Below are 21,201 nucleotides of genomic sequence, written 5' to 3'. Positions count from 1 at the left end.
AAAGGCTCACATAGAAAGGAAGTGAGGTCTCCTGCCAAGAGCCAAGTAAGTGACCCTTCTTGGAAGTGCATCTTCTAGTCCTAGTCTTTTAGATCTTTCAAAGTCTTTCAGTCTTTCCAGTTGTTGGCCTTCAGATCACTGCAGCCCTACTGCCCTCCTAACCATAACCTCATGAGAGACCCTGAGCCAGAACTACCAAGCCATGCCACTTCTGAATCCCTGGCCCTCAGAAACTAGGAGATAATAAATGTTGGTTGTTTTAAGCTGCTAAGTTTGGGGGTAACTTGTTATGCAACAACAGAGAACTAATACAACTATGCTAATGTTAAACTGCTTTTTGATTTAGAGAAAAGGAAAGGAAGAGAAGGCAGCAATAGTGATCATGATTCACTTCAACATTTTTTTACGGTACGCGGGCCTCTCACTGTTGCGGCCTCTCCCGCTGCGCAGCACAGGCTCCGGACGCGCAGGCTCAGCGGCCATGGCTCACGGGCCCAGCCGCTCTGCGGCATGTGGGCTCTTCCCAGACTGGGGCATGAACCCGTGTCCCCTGCACGGTTGAGAGGGGGACTCTCAACCGCTGCACCACTAGGGAAGCCCCACTTCAACAACTTTACCAAGCCAAGTAACATTCAAGTTATCTGGACTTCCTTCCCTAGAGGCCAGGAAATTGTACAAAGACACAGGGCACTTCCTAGAAATGATTTTTTTATTGGTCATCTTAATACACAGACATCCTCAGGTTGATGCCATGCATGGCAGTTGGGGAAGCTATACTGAATACCACAGCTACTTCCCACCAGGGATTTCCAAACTGCTACTTCATTAATCAGTCTTTTAAATAAGATATGTTGTATAAGATGTCCCAGAATAAAGCCCAGCAAAGGAATATCTACAAGGTAGGCACTCAGTAAATGTATTTTGGTATTAGCAATAGGCTGCTATTTTTATTCTTTTAATTAGCAGATACTGAGCTCATATCCGAATCAAAAAGACCAAAGCAAAACAAAAGCCTAGAATCAAGGTTAAAAGCATGCCACTATTTCTCTGCACTCATACATAGGGGCTTTCTTTTCAAATACAAACCCAGAGTTTAGTGTATGCCCTGATACAGTTGCATGAGAAGTTACTTTAAGAGAAAAGTAAGTGTTTGATGTTCCTGTCTTCTAACACTGAAAATGGAAAATCGGTCCAGCATCTCACAAATCAGTGAACAGTTGACAGAAAAATATGCTTTGGCAACTTTGCTTGTTGCATTCTTTAACAGGAAAATTGAAAACATAGGATCACAAGGGTCAGATGGTTATTACTGGAAGCTGGCTCTTATAAAATGTAATACATACCATTTCCCCCATCTAAATTGCATTGCTTTGTCCAAATCACCCGATGGGGCCCAGGATAAGGTATTTTTCTGATGTAGATAACCACCTAGGTTTCTAAAAGCACATCCATTTTAAATTGAGGGCCTGAAGAACACCAACAGTGACAGAAAAATGATATTTTTCTGTAACCTCAGCACCGGAGAGAACAGTTCCACAAGAAATAGTTTATAGAAAAAGAAAACCTTATTATTAAACACATAGAGTACTATTCAGCAAAATCTGCTGCTGATGGCAACTTCCCAAACTAGAACTTTTAGACAGTCTCACTCTGTATTAGGATTTTAAGAAACTCTGAACATTTATAGATCAAGGTATCCTTATGACTTTTTGGTAGATGGATCTATAAGTCAACAAGAGGAAATATTTTAAAATACCAAATAAATAGCAGCTATCAAGGAAGGAGGGAGGGGAGGTACAACAAAGAACAATCAAATTCAGTAACCACTTCACATGAACCTGCACATGTGGTTTACCAAGGTTTCTAAGGGCAGCTAATCATAAAACTTGGTAGGTCTAATAATTGGCCCATGTACATACACTTTCAACAAAATGTCACCTAGATGACCCAACTCTAAAAACATCTAATGCCATCTTGGTGTCAGTAATTGGCTCCTAGCTTAAAAACAGAAAAGGAGTCTAGACTCTAGAATATGGTGCTATTATTTTGAAATCCTGGAAAGAGAGAAACTATTCAGTGTCTCCTGCTTGATTCAAACAATTCCTGGGACTTCCCTGGTGGTCCAGTGGTAAAGAATCCGCCTTCCAATTCAGGGGACATGGGTGCGATCCCTGGTTGGGGAACTAAGATCCCACATGCCACAGAGCAACTAAGCCCACGCGCCACAACTACTGAGCTCGCGCGCCTCCACAAGAGAGCCCGCGTGCTGCAAACTACAGAGCCCACGGGCCCTGGAGCCTGCGCGCCACAACTAGAGAGAAACCCGAGCAGACCGCGCGCCATAACGAAAAGATCCCGCATGCCTTAACAAAGATCGTGTGTGCCGCAACTAAGACCCGATGCAGCCAAATAAAATAAGGAAAATAAATAAATACATTTTTTAAAAACCAACAGTTCCTCATACAAGTTTGTAGAAAATCAAAAGGGGAACATATTCCACAAGAAGGGGGAGCAGGGTTCTCTCCCGAGTGTGAAGCCAGCTCTTGGTGTTACTTCACTGCACCGGCCATTTGCCATTAAGGATCGTTCTTTTCTCCTCTTGGGAGAGTATGAGGAAGAGGACATTGTCTGAACAGTTTCTGAAAAAAAGGGAGAGCACATCTTATATACATTAATGGTGAGCACAAATTTAAAGGGAGAAGGAAAGACACATGTGGAGCCAAGAAAAATAAGTGTTTAATGACTGTTTATTTCCAGGAGACAACTGGAACTTCATAGTTCTGAAGAGAAAGGTAGAAAAATGGATACCCATTTGGAAGAAAATGAAAGCTTTACTTAATTAATGTGTTAAATGCTGGTGTGAAAGAACTTTTCTTCTCAAAGCAAAACTACCCCTCCCCACTTTTCCCAATGGGTAATCTCACCCTCACCACTGCCTTCTCATTGCCAGTATGAGTATTACCTTCTCCCATACAGAAACGGAAGCCCAGCTCCTTCTCTTTGCCTGACAAGAGCATCTGCTAAGATCACGCCTTCACTTGGATTCATGCAGCACTTTTGTGCTTCATCTTCACAGAATCAGGCACCAGGTAGATGGTTAACAAACACTTGTGAGAGTTCAGTGCACTAGGCCCATAGGTAAACAATTACAATAAAAGTAATTAAGTACCATTGAGAATAAGAGCATGAGCTAATTTCTTCTATGGAAAATTCCCAGAGGCCATGCAGATAGACAAACTTGAATTCCTCCAGAGCTAGAGGGCTCATTACTCCTGGAGGCTATATATTCCACCCTTAGATAGCTTTAATCTTTAGAAAATAGCTATATTAAGCTGAAATTTTCTTCCCTTGAATTTCTACCCATGAGGTTCTGTTGTGACCCTTAGGGCTCCAGAACAAATCACATCACGTCCATAACACATATTTAGCAAGGCTACATGTCCATAACACATTTGGAAGGCTTCTGTCTCATCCCCCTTGAGTGGTCCTTTCCCAGCTGATAATCTCAGATGTCCACTGGTTCTTCTGTTGACATGTTTGCAGAAGTTTCCTTTAGGTGTGGCCCAAACATTATCAGCATCCGAGGAGCACATTAGTCAAGCAAATTGCAGGGACCCCTCACTCAAACCGACCGAATCAGATTCTAAGGAGTGGGGCCCTAGAATCTGCCCACATTTAGCATGTGCCCAGATGGTTCTGAAGCATTCTCACCAACCTCATCACTCACCTCTGGACGGGCCCTTTCAAACTATCACTCAGGACATTTTCTAATACTCCAGGTATGGTCTAGTATTGTCTCAGAAATACTCTGTAGACAGTTCAAATGGTTGTATGAAAGAAACACAACTGAACTTTGGGAAAAGGTCTATACAGTCAGATCTATAATTAACTCAGAATGACATGTGCCCAGTGGACTAGGTGGTGTGATGGATGGCAGGATGCCTCAGGCTACTATGGATCAGGCACCGAGCTAGCTGATTTTGTGGTACTGCCTACTCAGTCTCCATGACCTGCAAGATCCTTGTTATGTTCACATTATTTAGACGAAAAGATGGAAGCTCCGAGGGCATATCTGTCCTGTATCAAAAAGCTGTGAAATCAGAACCCAGATCCCTCTGACCCCAAAGCCCAAATCTTCTCCTCCATTCCCTACCGAAAACTACCAAAAGTAGCATTCATGATCTGTGCAACATTATTGTCAATATGATCCCTAAATGCTGAAATATATGAGAGGAGGACATTCAAAGCAAGTTATCATATTTTATACTTTTGTTTCTGGCTCATTCACCAGATTTCTGAGTGACATAGTTAAGATGCAGTTGACACCTCTACAGTGTGATGGGCATTTATGGGCATTCCCTAGCTCAGTACTCTTAACTTGACCAGGCAACTGGGCTGTGATAATGTGACACTTAAAATGGAGCTGGAGGAGCTCAGTGTGAGCTTCAAAGACATAACCCACAACGGTGCACACGACTGGAAACGCTTCCCTCTAACACCAGTCTGTCTACGGTGTTATTTATAATCACTTCATATGGCAGCAAGAAAGAAGCACCTAATGGAAGTAACTTTAGGTAGCAGAGGGCAGGAGATAAAACCGCTGCTCAGGGAGAGAAGACTAGCACTAGAAACAACAGTTTTTAATTGGCTCATCTCCTGATACTCCAGGCCGGTATTTTGAGCAAGGATGGAAAACAAACTCACTACCTACGTAGGCTATTCCATCCAATCTCCCACCTCATGACGGAAAACTCCGAACAGGCAAAGACACCTACACAAACAGCTCACATCTTTATTTAGAAAATTCCGTTCCACTGTTGGGAAAAAGCTCCCAATCAAGACAGCCAGTGGCTCTGTGGAGATGAAGCTGTCAAATGGAAAGAGACATCACACAATGAAGAGAGACTTAGATCCTAGCTCTTCAGGCTCTCATTCCTGCAGTGAGCATAAGGGGTGCTCCCTGCAATATACCTGCCTCATCGAATTTATAAAACAGAGCAATCTCAACTCAGCCCGGGGTCCGTGAATGCCACGTAAAGGTGATGGGGGACTCAAGAACCCAACAGCATCTCCTGAAGATGTTAATGATGTGAAGTTTGTTTCCAACCAAAATTTCTTGTCTTGTTCTCCAGAGAATAGCAAGGTTGCCAAAAAAAATGCCAGGAGGTATGACTGCTACAGAGAAAGCAGAAAACAAATAATACCTGGTGCTCCATTTCTTTGAAGTCACAGCTACGTTACATTATAGTAAATGGACTTTGCTGGTCTCCTTTCCAGCAGGACCAAATTGGAACTAAAAAGGAGTTACAATGAAGAATCTGTGCAGCTATTTCTGGGCACAAAAGCAGGCCAACAGCAGCAGACGTCATGTTAAGAAAAACAACCCACTCTTGCATGGCGTACCATAATGTCACTGCAGCTAGATGGATTAGAGGTTACAGTTCGTCATAGATAGCCATAGGATACCCACTGATAATCACACATTTTGCTCTACTGACAGATAACTGCAGCCCTCAAATGAGATGAGCTTCCTCCATACAAACACATTACGTGAAATCAATACTTAATTACGGCAGAGCCTGCGTGCATTGCTGGCAGCTAGTTCTGGGAAGGAGGTGGTACGAGGCCACTCTGCTAGAGCAGTGAGTTAACAAGTTGAAAGAGGTGGAGGCGCTATGGAAAGATAGTGCCCATCCTACTGACTGTGCCTGAGGCCTAGATTTAAATGAGTCACCATTTGGACACTAGGCTTGGTTGGAGAAGATAACTGAGGCACGAATAATTACACTGTCAGGGGAAGAGCAGGCGTTGCCCGTGATGGTAGTTGCTGAAATGCTACTACAGATCACATCCTTATGTGGATGTGCAAGGCCCTCAGTACAGACCCCAAGCAGGGAGAAGTAGATGGTGCCTGATGAGTGACCCTAGGGAGAAGCTGTGCGGCCAAAGGGAAAGAACAAAGAGCAGAGAATCAAGTGACATGGGATGGATTCCAGTTCTCCTGCCCTGGCAAGCTGCAAAGCAGCTTGCAGTTCAAGCTACTTATCCATTCTGTCTAAGCCAGAAGACAACTGTGAGGGTTGAGTGGAATCAGATAGGCAGAATGTACTTTGCAGTCCGTGAGGCTCCAGACCGTTGCAAGAGATGATGTTTATTTTAAGAATTGATAAGACCCAGACCTGCAATATCATGAATAATCAAGAATAAGAAGCAGTAGCTTCATTTATTAAGTCCCCCCAGTGCCATGTTAGGCAAAGTCACACTGAAACCTATACACACAAAAAAAAAGATTGGGGTGAACAAACTTGGAGGAGACATTCCAAGTAGAACAAAAGATACAGGCAGGGAAATTAGAAAATGACTACATGATTCATCTATGCCACGCTCACGTAATTCCATACTAGAAAGCGTTCCACTTGAAAGCTGTATGTTCATCCAAGAATTTTCCTATTGTTCTTTTTTAAAAATTTTAGTTTATTGTGCTTAGCCACCTTTTTGAAATGTATCACTTTCCTATACCTCATTCAAAGGCTTATGGGTTTGTTTGACAAAATACCTAATCAATAATTTAAAAAAAAATGAATTTCGTAGGTATAGCCCCGAAAACTGTTTGTTGATGCAACATTAAAAGATATGGGTAGGGGGCTTCCCTGGTGGTGCAGTGGTTGAGAGTCTGCCTGCCGATGCAGGGGACACGGGTTCGTGCCCCGGTCTGGGAGGATCCCACATGCCGCGGAGCGGCTGGGCCCGTGAGCCATGGCCGCTGAGCCTGTGCGTCCGGAGCCTGTGCTCTGCAGCAGGAGAGGCCACAACAGTGAGAGTCTCGCGTACCAAAAAAAAAAAAAAAAGAAAAGAAAAGATATGGGTAGGAGGGAATTCCGTGATGGTCCAGTGGTTAGGACTCCGTGCTTTCACTGCCGAAGACGTGGGTTCAGTCCCTGGTTGGGGAGCTAAGATCCTGTAAGTCACACAGTGCGGCCAAAAATAAAAAAATAAATAAACAACTTTAAAAAAAGAAGATATGGGTAGGGAACGAAAACCAGAGGAAACAAGAGGCGAGGTCTCAGGGACTCCTTTACAAAATAGTTTGAAGGCTTCTCTTTGAAGGGAGAAGTGGGTTGTTTGTGGATGAGAACTCAACTCTACAGTTGGCCAGGCCTCACCCCTTCACCACTACGTGACTTTGGGAAGGTGAGTGGACTTTCTGAGGCCTCAGTTGGTGCATCTGTTAAATGGCAAATGTGAGTATGAGGAATTCAAAGGTTTGCTGTGAGTGGCCCAAATTCTTACGGTGGTTGCAAGGTTTCCCCATCGGCCTTTTGCTTACCTCAATACAAAGCCTTCCATGAAATTAACAAGCAAACCAATCTCTTGATGGGGTGAGGTTTACTCCCTTGACTTGGGTCACCCACCCCTCACCAAAACCAGAGAGCCTCATTTCACAACTGAGAAACTGGCCTAGCATGAAAATAAAACTCTTAATGCAATTCCCTGAAGCTGGCTCATGGGAAAGCAAGACATAGTCATCAGACACAAGTGCCTAGGTTTCTTAAAATCAGAATTTTCCATAGATGGGTCGAGAAGAAATGTACACTACAGTATTCTAGTTTTACCTGGCTCCTCCTTATGCATTCGCAAAGTAGGATATATTTGACAGTGGATGTGTTACTGATTTAAGCCAAATGTGCTCCCGAAATCTGGAGCGTTATAGAAGGTGTGGTCATTAGAGTACTGTACCAAATTATAGAGCCACCACATTGAGCGCAGGTTTGAATTATGTGAATTCAGTATAATGTGACATAAAATACGTTGAGATTCTCTGCATGTGCAAAATTTAAAATAATGCAACACTAACCCTCCCCCAAAATAAAGTTTGTTGACAATCACACAATTTACTCTCAGAGCTGAAGGAGGCAAGTGAGCTGTAAACTGAGTTTGTACTAGGCCTACATGGGGACACTCATTTTATCTGGTAAACAAAGCTCCCTCCTACCTTTTGTTGGTATTTGCCTTGAAATAGGTGAATTTTGAATTATGCAAGGACTCCAGGGACATAGCCCTCAAATAAAGTACAACCTCTCTGTGTATGTTTTTTATTTATAATGTAAGAAACCAAAATCCAGACAGATGCCTGAAACCTAAGGATTCTGGGAACGAGCATCATGGAACAGATTGTTCTAGAAAGAAGAAAGTGAAGATTTTGCTTTACGAGGTATAGCCTATGTCTGGTGGATGCCAGACTTCATCTAAAATTAAGTTTCATGATAGTCTCTTCACCCATCTAATCTGTCAAGGGCATATTCACGAAGTGACACTGATCTCAGTATCTAGGGCATGTGCAGGATCTAGCACATGCTGCTGGGCCTTTGTGCTGCTCTTTGGGCTCTTGCAGGCACTAACAGAAGATTCTCAAACTTATAGGAACATTTGGAAACCACTTACCAGTTTTAGAAAGTGCTTTCACATATATTAATGTACACTGTTCTTATACGTCCGTAATAACTCTGTGAGATAGGCAAGACGAGGAAACTAGGATGCAAAGAAGATAAGAAAATTGCAAGAAGTCACAGAATTAAGCTGTATGAGACACAGATCTTCAGACTCCATACCGGGAGCTCACGACATCATCCCAAGCTGTGCTCTGCTTTGAAATGGTCCAAGAGGACACAGGTCCAACCCTGACAGTCTCTACTCAGGGTTAGGAATATCTCTCCAAGTAGTAACACCTCTTCACCCTCACACCCTGGACCGTTTGCTTGCTGCTCTGGGCTGCCCAGCATCCATCCTTTTAAACATCCACCCTTCCCCCATTAGATACAGTCTCGTGGGACAGTTGATGGAAGTACTCCGCTCTCTCCTTCTAAGGGTGAGCATGTGAACAAATAGGCCAATAGAATGCCTGTTCCCTTCCAGGAATCTCAATTTCAACCAAGAGAAGAACAGAACGAAAAAAGGTCGGGGCTTATTCAGTGAGCCTCAGCACTCTGGTGCTACAGAACAATTCCTGCCAAGTAGACTGCCTTGGTTCATGTCCATCTCTAAGCTTGCTTCTTCAGTCTCCCACTGATTTTATAAGTAGTCCCATCTCTTCCAACAAATTTCTCCTTAGTTAACTTAGCCAAAATCCATTTTGGTTACTTGCAATCCAAAAAACATAGCTTGAAACCCAACTAAGTCTGCGTCTTTGCATGTACATTGGTACCCAAAGAATGAGTGCCGAGAGTCCCAGTGTGTGTGTGTGTGTGTGTGTGTGCGTGTGTGTGCGTGCGCACATGTGTGCACATGAACGTGCTCTTACTCTTAAAAGTTCAGATCACATGTCCAAGAGAATATGAATGATGGAGGCATTATTACACAGAGCAGCTAAGGATGGTGTAATTTCAAGGCTTAATTACAGTGCTCCTGTAAGTATCAAGCGCACATTTAAAAAATTTTCACTTATCACAGGGAAATTTAAAATTGACTCATAAAAAATCATCTTTTTCAAGATTTCAAAGGACATGGAAATTGTGAAGTATAATATTTTACTATCAAATGCCCTTTTTCCTCCTCTAATTCTGCCACCTCTATCTATGCCATCTACTATTAATGACATTTTGTGCACATCCTTTTGGGTGTATTGATAAATTAACAGGCACATCATTTTTTTAGGAGGTCTATATACTAGCTACAAATTTTCTATGCAGTAAACATGGTTTATATATAAATTGCGAACTTATCCAACTAATTTGTTGAAATAATTCCAATGAATTGGAAATGCTAGGACTAAGGATATCCAAAATTTATAGTTTCGAGTCCAAACTAGTTTTCCATACTAAATAGACAGGACCTCATCAATCTTGTCCCCCAGTGTTTATGTGGGTATATTTCCTAAAACTGTACAAATGTTTCATTTTTAATCTTTGGTAATGTGGTATTATAAGAAATTGCTTTTCTTCTGTTATTGTTCAGCCCTTTCATCTTCATATATGCTTAATCCTTACTAGTCACTTGGTGTTATTTCATTTTCTTTTCTTTGTTTTTTTTCCATTCCCTTGATATATCAATGTCTTTGTTACTGGTTTCTAAAAACTCATTTATTATTAAGGATGTTAACCATTTGTCATGCAGTGCAAATGAAATACCATATTTTACTGCCATCAATTTACTATGGTGTTTTGTATTTTGGTTGTGTATTAAAATATAATCTTGTTGTGCTTTAAAAAAAAAGAAGATGCTTTGCAATTTTTATTTCTAGTACGTGACATCTTGTATAATTATTAAAAATAATATGCTAAAAAATTTTACATGAGAATTTAAATAGGGGTTTAAGATTGCTCCTGTTGAAATGAATGAGAAGTTTGGCTTAATCTGATGTCCATTTAGTATTTGATACACTGTTTCATTGTTCTGCTTATCTTTTATTTCACAACCAAAAATCAGCACAACTACATTTCTGTGATAACTGGATCATTGGACGTACTTTTGGAGACGGCATATTATTCCAAACTGCCGTCAAGCTTCAGGTAACACCCCAGGTCTGCCCTTTTGTGAGCGTGTTCAACAATAATGACAACAACAGAAATGGATAAAAATATTTCCTCCGACTTTGCAAAAGTTGAAGCAGCTACCTCGAAGTTGTGGATCAAAAACCCCCAAGATTTCTGTTAAACTTAAATTGACTTTATCATATTTCCCCACTCTATAGCTTACTCTCTTGATGGTGTGCTTTTCTCTGTGATCCCAGTAATTCCAAAGGAATCACATTCCCAAGGAAAGAAATGCAAAAAGCAAAGTAAATTCATAAAGCGAGACTCTGAATGCATTTCTGTCATCTTTGCTTTGATGTCTGACCCTAGAAGATGTACCCTGAGCAGCAGGGAGATCATTTGTAATCTTTATTATAATGGCAGCAAGAAATACTGAAAAATGCCCTACCACTGAAGATGCTTGCTGAATTCTTTGGGATTTTTCGAAAAATATCATATTGGGTATCAATACATGCACAGCTGGAGCAGCAACATATGCACAGTATATCCCTCTCAGGTTTACGACCATGTGTCTAGAGGGTCTTAAGCTAGAAATGGGCGGCAGTAGTTAGTTCCCATGGAAGTGATCATGTTGATAAGCTGCTTCTTGTTAAGGTTTTACCTGAACTTGAATGGGTTTGTGTGTTTTTGTTGACACTGAATATTTCTGAAAATATAATAAATGAATTGAGATTAGAGAAGGGAGGAAGGAAAGAAGGAGCGGGGCAGAGGGAGGGAGGGAGGGAGGGAGGAAAGAAACATCTTCTCTTTCAATTTATGACGTATGGGCTAGTCAGTTATCTATATACCTATCGTCACTGGAAAAATGTCAATTCCAAACAGACTTCCTCATCCCTCAGCCCCTGCCATATTCTCTTCCCTGATTTATATCAGCCATTTTTTTCTTTTCAGTAAATGCAAACGCATGTTAATATTATTCCACAAAGTACATCATCAGGAAAGCAAATATCAGGCATTGCACAGGACAGACTTTATCGCACAACCCAGTGAAGATGGATTTTAAGCTTTGGTTTGGGGGAATTATCTATGCTGTTTGCCTCTCATTAACACAGATGTTAAAAAATTAACTATATCAACAAAATACACTTTTGTAAAAGAGGCATGAAGACTTAATTAAGAATCTAACTATGAATGTTACTGTAAAAAAATTATAATTACATCTAATGTGAAAGATTTTAATTTTCCTTTGTCTAGTTTATTCATTATTTAGGTAAAATTATGATAATCAGGTATTATATGCCAGATTACCCAAACGAATGGAATGAATGTAGATTTTTAAGAATTATCATATACTCCAGCTTTTCATTCTACCAAATTTAGGAAAGGTGTAGGTCATACATATTAATAAGGCTCTATCACCATTTAAATTTGCCAGCCAACTACAGGCTATTATTCTGAAAATATAGCTCTGCATTCAAGCGACCTTGATACTAACTACTAGCAAGTCCACCAAAAGAGTGTATCTTTACTGTTTACAAATGCTTACATCCTCATTCTAAGCCCAAGAAGGATCTCTGCAGGCACCATTGCCTCCAGGAAGGCTCTTCACCCTCTCTTGCCCTGAATTTGCAAACCCTCACGTGAGCTCCCATAGTGAACTGTCCTTCCTCCCCAAAGAACTCATCATAAGGTAGAGATGAGTTCTGTTTCTGATGGTGGACTGTGAATGCAGAATGCAATGGCTATGTCTCCTCCCTGCTATATCCCAGTGCTCAGCAAAGATATTCATTAGATGAAGGAGTCATAGGATGAGTGGATGAATGGATGCAACAAATATTGAGCACTTATTAGATGCCAGCTTCTATCTCTTGGGATATGGCTGTAAGTAAGGTAGGACCCCAGTCTACTGGATTCCCAGTAGAAGGTCAATAGGATTCCAGGTATAGGATTCCCAACAGAAGCTCACATTCTATTGAGGGGGTGCTCTCATCCTTAGTGATAAGATTTCAACATCTCAGCATGAACCTAAGAGAGGAACCCTCCCATCTTTAGAGTCCATCTCAGGCCCCTTGTGCTAATTTTTTAACCGAGTAACTGTACACTGCAGTTTTAAACACAAGGTCAGCTTACAACACAGTGATACTCTTATTTTGTGGGGCTCAGTATTTCTTGGAATCCAGTATTCCTTGGGACCCTCTCACAGAAGAGAATTGGCTGGGCTAAGGCAGATTCTGGCATTTCTGGTGTTCCTGACCAAATTACCCTCTAATGTCAACCACACTCATCCCTCCTTCCCCAGTTTCGGCGATAGATCATGACCTAATTCTCTGAGTCCCTGTCTGGGTAAGCCATTTAATATCATTCAGTCGTGCAATTTGAAGAAATGCTCTCTAATTTAATCAACATATACCTATGCAATATATAAAATCAACATATACCTATGCATATACCTATGCAATAAAATAAAATAGCATTTAGTAACACCCATTGCCTGAGAGTGGACTCACATCTAGTGTTTGCTCATCCCCATTCCCATGAAGTGAGACTTATTCCTCATAGCTCTACTCACTACCTGCAATAACAATCTGCTATTCACCCCCCCACCTCCAGTTTCTTCTCCATATCATAGCCAGAATATCCTTTATAAAGGTATCTGAGTTCAGAGAACTCTGCTCTCTGACTCAAAACCCTATGAAGATTTCCCATCACACTTGGGGAAGTCCTTACCACACCCTATGAGGCCTTGCACGAGCTGACCTCAGTCTCACTCTCAAGCCTCACTTCCTACCACACCCCCTCCCCTCCAAACACTGGCCTTGCTATTCCCAGACGCTGTTCAGCATGTTGCCATCTCAGTATTCCCTCTGCTTAGAACACCGTTTACTCAGGCTTTCCTATGCCTGGCTTCAGTCTCTGCTCAAATGACTTTTCTTCAGAAAGGCCTCTCCTCATTACCTCATCAAAAATAGTCCCTGCTACACTCTATCTTCTTGCTGGCTGTACTTTTATTCAAATCACTTAAATTATATGCTTATTTGCTTATTGTCTATCTCACCTCCTAGAGTGTAGATTCCACTAGTGAAAGCACTTAATCTTGTTTGCCTCTCTAGCTTAGCACCTAGAACAGTATCTGATGCTTAGGAGGTACTCACTAATACATGTTGAATGAATGAATGAGTGAATGATACACTTCCTGTATGCCAAGTTGCCTGACCTAGTTACCCTTCAGAGTATCATCTCCTCCTGGGTTTCCCAATACTGAGCTCTCCCACATCAACCCAGTTAACTGTCCTGATAACACTACTGATTGTCTATATCTGCCCCATCCAACATGGCAGCCATCAGCCACATGTGGATACTGAGTACTGGAAATGCGGCCAGTTCTAATTGAGATATGTTGTAAGTATAAAATGCACATCAGATTGTGAAAACTTAGTGTGAAGAAAAGAATATAAAATACCACACTGAGTTTTTTTTTATTAATTGCATGTTAAAATGCTAATATTTTAGATACATTAGGTTAAATAGAGTACATTATTAACAGTTGAAATGTGGGTACTGGAAAATTTTAAACGACATACGTGGTTCACACTTACAGCTTTCCTTCTATTTCTGTTGAACAGTGCAGCTCTACACCAAGACACTTCTCTACTTAGGAGACGTAGGATAAAGTGAAAAGGGCATAGGCTTTGAGTCGGACAGACAGGTTGGAGTTCTGGGCATAGGCTTTGAGTCGGACAGACAGGTTGGAGTTCTGGCCTTCCCGGCACTAGCCACGTGAACACGAGCAGGATCCTTAAATTTTCTGAGGCTCAGTTGCTCATCTGTTCAGTGTGTGTAATGGAAGTTACTTGGGAGGAAAGTTACAAGGAGTAATGAAATGACTCACAAAAGGACCTTAGGTGTCCAAGGCATTCAGACCATGCTGTGCCTTCCCCACCTCCCATTAACTACAGAGCCCCGCCATCCAGACATCACACCTTTTCAGTCTGCTCCTCAAGTTCTGCCCCTTCCCTGCAGCTAACCAGCCAGGCTGTGCTCTGTGCTACGTCAAGAATAAAGCGTTTACGTGGTCATTTCACAAACATGTTTCCTAGAGGGTAGGGAATTTTCCAGAATGCCAATCTTTTGATTTAATCTATGTTTCTTAGTGGGAAACAGTCCATTTTAGCCTCAGGCCCAAAGCACTGAGGTGATTTCCCAGTCCAGATCAGGAAAGCCCAGCTAGATTTCATGTAACAAAAGCTCAATACCTAAAGGTCCACTCCTTTGGCCACCCGGGGGTAATTATAATGGAATTTAAATATTGGGCTCATTTTTAGTGCTTTGATTTTCACTTAAAGTTTACACAGCTGAGATTGATTCAATAAAAGAGGTTTAATATTTAAAAGAGTCAACATTTAGAGTTATCTCTGAGGTCTTAAAGGAGAGAGTGATATAAATGTGATGAACCAATTAGATATATGTAGTGTATTTCCAAATAGCTTCTTCAGTACATAGAAGTTAACAACATATCAGTGTTGGAAATCACACTGGAGAGAAACTGTACATAATCTAATGTTACTTTTCAAAATAGTTTCATTTATATTGAGATATGTTGTGATGTTTAAGAGAAAAGGTGATCTTTTTGAGGAATAATTTTTTTGTACTAGGTTAAGGAGTAAACAGAGGGAAGAAGTAATATACAATTGAGGACTTTGCTCTGTCCTCATAAGCCTCTTCCTTCCCAACTCGGTAAAAAAGTCAAAGCAAATGGGTTGGGTATTAAAATAAGTATGATAAAACACTGCCAAGTATCTATCCTTAGTTAAATGCAGCATCCCCTAAGCAGAAGTCTTTGATCCCAGATGGCTTAAAGCTACGCCTGAGATGAGATGCCACAAAAACAGACAAGCATGGGCATGGCTGGACGTGGAGAATCAAGAAGTCTCTAGGCCAAAAGGAAAGTAATTAGAATTAAGATAAAATAAACTGATAGTAAGGGAAAATATTGGAAAGCAACCAAGGACATCTTAAAATGCCTAAGTTCTTTTCCTTTCATTCTTGCTTTGATCAATATTCTAATTTCTCAGAACCTTCTTACTGACTGTGCTTATCAGTTCTTTTACTTATGTTGTAACAAATAATTCTTGTAGCCAAGAAAATAAAGTGTTCTGGTGGCTCAGCCATCAGGTTCCTGAGGAGAGAGAGTTAGCCAACTTGTCTACCTCCATGACCTATTTATAGCCTACTATACAGATGGGTGATCAACACTCAGTGAGTACCTATACTATGCCAAGAAATTTAAAGACATGATTTCATCTAACTCTCAAAACTATCCTGTGATACAGGTACTGTCATCAAGTTAACTGGAGCTGAAAGAGGTTGGGTAATTTGTTCAAGATCATGCCACTAGTAAATGGCAGAAATGAACCTTAAGTCAGATCTTTCACAATTCCAAAGCCTACGTGTCTTTACTACACCCTACTGCAAACACATGTCCCTAGAATTCTTTAAAAAAGCCCTAAAAATAGGTGTCTTATAGAGTGGCCATTTAGAGGGATATACATTTTACAGTAACACTACAGAATGCTAAATTTGAAATTTTTCTCCCATTTCTAATGTTTTCAGAAATCTAGTCCTGTACTCCAGATCAAAAAAGACTCCTATATTCAAGGAAGGAGTATTTCTTTTGTCAGTAGAAACAAGCATAATGCTTGTTGTACTTTTCTAAATTTACTCAATTTCTCCTTCTTTTTTTTAACAAAAGGGGGACAAAGAGCCCTACAAAAATTTGAGTTCAAAAACATCCCTGCCCTTTGTTTCTTGCTGATTACAGCTTTTCAAAAATGATTCCATTCCTGTAGGAACATTTGCAAAACTGACTCTAAATCCAATGAGCACGTAAACGCTGCTTGAGGAAAGTTCAATCTTAACTCTTTATTTGTCCTTTGAGCCCCATCAAATCCAATGTACTAACCTTCACTACAGATCAACACACCTCACAATTACCATTGCCATAAAGATTTCTGGATAAGAGACCACAGCACTACCTGAAAACCCACGATTCCAAGCAAACCACAAGGCAACAAGTTTTTTTTTTTTTTTTAATAAATTTATTTATTTATATTTGGCTGCTTTGGGTCTTCATTGCTGTGTGCGGGCTTTCTCTAGTTGCGGCGAGCTGGGGCTACTCTTCGTTGCAGTGCGCAGGCTTCTCACTGCGGTGGCCTCTCCCGCTGCGGAGCACAGCCTCTAGGCGCAGGGGCTTCAGTAGTTGCGGCACGTGGGCTCACGGGCTCTAGAGCACAGTCTCAGCAGTTGTGGCGCACGGGCTTAGTTGCTCCGTGGCATGTGGGATCTTCCTGGACCAGGGCTCAAACCCGCGTCCCCTGCATTGGCAGGCAGACTCTTAACCACTGCGCCACCAGGGAAGCCCGGCAACAAGTTTTAATTTGTCTATTTCTAGGTTCCCCCTTGCTTGTGCTCATCATATAAATATCAGATCAACATTGCATTTGTGTTGTACTTCACAGGGGACAACATGTTATTAAAATATAATAAAATACTATTTAACATGCAAGCAATGTTATAGAATAATACTTAGTGGCATCCAAAAATTTTCACTCTGTACTGATTAAAAAAAAGAATACAAGTCTCAAAAGAATTTTAAAGGCTATACACCTCATTGAAAAGGATCTGCAAGGATATATACTAAGTTGTTACTAGTGATTGTCTCTGTTCAAGAAGAATTAGTGTGTTTCTCTTTCCTTCTCTGTATTTTTTTTTTAATTTGAAGAACCTGCGAGACTTTCAAAGTGAGAAATAATAAGTTATATATGAATTTTAATCATTACCCATAAACATATATAAATACATATACTATATAAATACATATGTATACATATATTTTATATATATAATTTTACATATACATATAAAATTTTGTCCTCATAACCAGGAAAAATATCCTCTTATTTGGCTGTGAAATAGGTAAAATGGGTATTACTAACTCATTGTACATGTGGATAAAGGGAGATTAAGTAATTTGCTACTAGCTCGCAAGTGGAAGAGGCCAAAGTGATAGGCCTGGTGACTCCGATCTTGTGTTATTTTTGTAACTTCTTCATATATTGATGTGATTATAAGTTTAGGAGAGTCAGTTTTCATTGCAAGTACATCCATGCCATTTATTACAACTTTCTACCAATATGGAAACATTAGATGTGATGTGACAAAGATTCCACCTTTCTATCAATTCTGATACAGGGTAATGGGAGACATCACTAATCAATCACAGCACTCCATCCTACTGGTACAAGACACGACCTTAGAATCTTTTTCAACCTACTTCTCTAGACACCCACTTGCTGATTGGGGTTGGCATATGAGTAGAATTTCGCCACAGGCACCAGAAGGACCATGAGGGCATGCATGAGAGGAATTTGCCATAGCTGCTGTATCAACTTGTACATCATCAGCAATTATATATACATACAACAGCTCGACTACTGCCTTCAAATTCATTCATCTAGTCACCTAATGTGTATAAGACACTGTGGGAAAAAGAGATAGAGGTTATGCATAAATTTTACTTTCAAGGGGCCAACATTCTATTAGGGAAGGAGACTACTTCAAAAGGCTCGTACTGCAGAAGCGAGAGTTCTAAGCATCAGACATTGGTACTCCGCTTGGAGCAAAAGCCAAAAGAGTTTGGAGAAGGGCAAGACTGACTCCAGCTAGAAGGTGCAGAAGTAAAGCTTTATGGAGGGGCCAGCATTTGAGCTGGGCTTTGCGTAACAGATATGACTTGACCATGGAGGGAGGAGGAGGAGAAAGGAGTATTCCAGGCACAGGAAGAACATCAAAAAGGAGCAGAGGCAGGAAAATGCAGGGAGTGTGAGTGAAGCAGTGAATAGTTTAGTTTGGGACTGTTTCATGCTTAGGAACGGTGGGAAATAAAATGGAGAGTAATTGGAGTGAGAGAGTAGAGGGCAGTAGATGCCAAGGTAAGGAGCTTGGGATTTATCTTACGGGCAATAGGGAGTTAATGATGCCTTTGAGAAGGTGGGCACCATGATGAAAGCTGGAAGCATCACACACCTGGGTGAAAACAGGCCCAAAACTTGAAGGACATCGCAAATGGAGAACTGCAACTCCCAAGCTCAGGTTTGAAGATCTTAGTGCCTCTTTCAGGTAACACAGTAAGATAGGAGAAATAAATACCTCTGACCGGCTTTAGTACCTGCTTCTCTCTCCTGCAGTCAGAGTCTGTGTTGACCTGACCAGGACAGATCTAGCTGCCACCTAAGAGAAGATAAAATATGACCAGCTCCGTAATGGAAACCAGGAGCACAAATGCAGCTTGCTTCCTCAGGTGCAGGACAAATCCATCAAGAAATCTCTCTGCTTCACTCAAGCTGGAGCCCAATTTATCTGCCAGCTCAGGGCTTCACCGTCCTTACACAACAGAAGAAGAAGAAGGGGGAAGAGGAGAAACAGGAGGTGGGAGGTCAAGGTAAGGTGCCAGAGTGCTCTATTTCTGAGAGCTTTGGGACAGAGGACAGGCTCCAGAGAATGAGTAACAAGCATTCATTCAACACTGTCTGTGGACTAGCACTTCACAGGCACTCTCTCATTCAACCCTCAAATGATGTCATGGGAAGATACTGTTATCTCTACATTACAGATAAACCCAAACACAGAATTAGTGCCACAGACCAGAACCAGCTGAGAATTTCCCTATGAGCAGAGAGAAGTCACTTGCCCAAGATCCTAAGTCCACGTAGCTAGGTTTTTGTTTGTTTGTTTGTTTGTTGTTTTTGGCGGTACGCAGGCCTCTCACTGTTGTGGCCTCTCCCGTTGAGGAGCACAGGCTCTGGACGCGCAGGCTCAGCGGTCATGGCTCGTGGGCCCAGCCGCTCCGTGGCATGTGGGATCCTCCCGGACCGGGGCACGAAACGGTGCCCCCTGCATCGGCAGGCGGAATCCCAACCACTGCGCCACCAGGGAAGCCCATGTAGCTGGGTTTTATCTCAGGGCTGCCTGACTCTTCAGGCCATATTTCCCCTGCACCACTCAGCCTGTCAACTGACCAAATCAAATGTCCGTACTTGCTGGGATCCTGGTTATGACCAGGAGTAGAGGCAGGAGTAGTCATTATCCCTCACTGACTTATTTGTACTCATTCCCTCAGCTCTCCTCTCTGTATTGATTTGGATTTGGGGCCTTTTTGAACATGTTTATTTCCAAGGAGTTTTCCAGACCAGCATCAAAATGACTTGTCAAGCTCTGCTCCTGTGTCAGCTGCTTGACGGACTATAGCAGCCTTGCTCTTCCTTGGAAAGTCTTTGAGCCACTGACGTTTACCTTTCTCACCTAGATTTCTGACATGGGTGTGACAGCTATGTGCACCACTCTATCTCTTTCCTGTGTTTTTCACTCCACTCCACCAAACTAAGTTTCATGACTCCATTTCTTGGTGCGCTCAGTAAGGCCTCCAAAGAAGCCCTGACAGCACAGGCTTATCACTGTTATTTATTGCTTATCTTCTCCATTCCGGATATGCTAAGGGATATACCACCATTGCTAAAATATTAATGCTGCATCCCAGGGCATCAAAGACGACAGAGGACACTGGGCAGGTAAACGGTAATGCAAGCTAGGGAAATAAATAAGTCAGGGAACAGGCCAACTGCAGACCCAGAAGCCCAGACAACAGGCATCAACCATCCTAACACAGACAGGGATTGTCTTTTTGATTGTTACTGTGGCTAAGCCAATCCTATCCTACTAGCCTCTAACCTTCAGGATCAAAGTGCTTCCTGGCCTAGCAACTCAGATTTTTTTGAGCTAAGAAAGGTAGTTCCCTGGAAGGTCTACAGTGGGAAAATTTTGAGGAGAGGCTATTGGATCAAAGTAAAAGGGCATTTCATTCTTAACCACAGGATACCTTGTTAGTGGCATGGATTCTTAACTCCACAATGCAACGAGGACCACGGAAACTTAAGTATTTTTATGTTTCTCCAAAATGGAATGACCTTCAGTGATTTCTTTACTGATTTATTTAATTAATTCATGCCCATTGTAAAAATTTCATATACATTACATACATTCTCCTCACTCCATAAAATGACTTCAGTTACCACTGGGATGAATACCCTTAGTAATATGTTATGAATATAAAGTGCATTTTTTTTTAACACAAAGGTATATATACCACACCTAATGTACTGTAATCTGCCTGCTGATGCTTGACTCTATATCAAGGTCATATCTCCATGCCGAAACAGTAGTCTTTTAGTTAAAGATAACAGAGTAAGACATTTTAATTCTATTCTTTCCCTCTAAGCCCATCAAAAACAACTTTAAAAAATGGAAGGAAAGTATATCCCTATAGTAACGATAGAAGTAAATACACAAAATTCCAAACCATAGGCTGTGAACCACAAACCATGAACTCTGCCAAATGCTTTGAAACTTGGCCCAAAATGTGAAAAGTCACTGAGGGCTACACATAACCTCCCTAGAAATTAGGCAGGATTCCCTTAACATGCTGATGACCCAGGTCTGAAAGGTCAATATATGAATTCGTTAACAGAAACAATGAGAATGAGGGACACAGACCAGCCAAAGGAGGAGTGGGGACTGTCCCTGCACTGTCCTATTCTCCACAGCAGGAAAGCTAAGCAAGTAGAACTCAAGAAGGTACATTTCATTTTTATTGTTTACAACCCAGGCTTACAAACAAGGT

The 21,201-nt window shown here is 41.4% G+C and overlaps 1 pseudogene; it reads left to right on the top strand.

Moving 5' to 3' along the window:
* The first annotated feature begins 2,454 nt into the window (after nt 1-2,454).
* On the top strand, nt 2,455-2,632 carry LOC112400642 (uncharacterized; annotated as a pseudogene).
* Nucleotides 2,633-21,201: the final 18,569 nt, after the last annotated feature.

Source organism: Neophocaena asiaeorientalis, unplaced genomic scaffold, assembly GCF_003031525.2.
Source record: "Neophocaena asiaeorientalis asiaeorientalis breed wild unplaced genomic scaffold, Neophocaena_asiaeorientalis_V1.1 scaffold251, whole genome shotgun sequence".
In the NCBI taxonomy this organism is placed as follows: Eukaryota; Metazoa; Chordata; class Mammalia; order Artiodactyla; family Phocoenidae; genus Neophocaena; species Neophocaena asiaeorientalis.
Note: the sequence above shows the minus strand (reverse complement) of the source record. Positions and strands in the feature narration are given on the sequence as shown.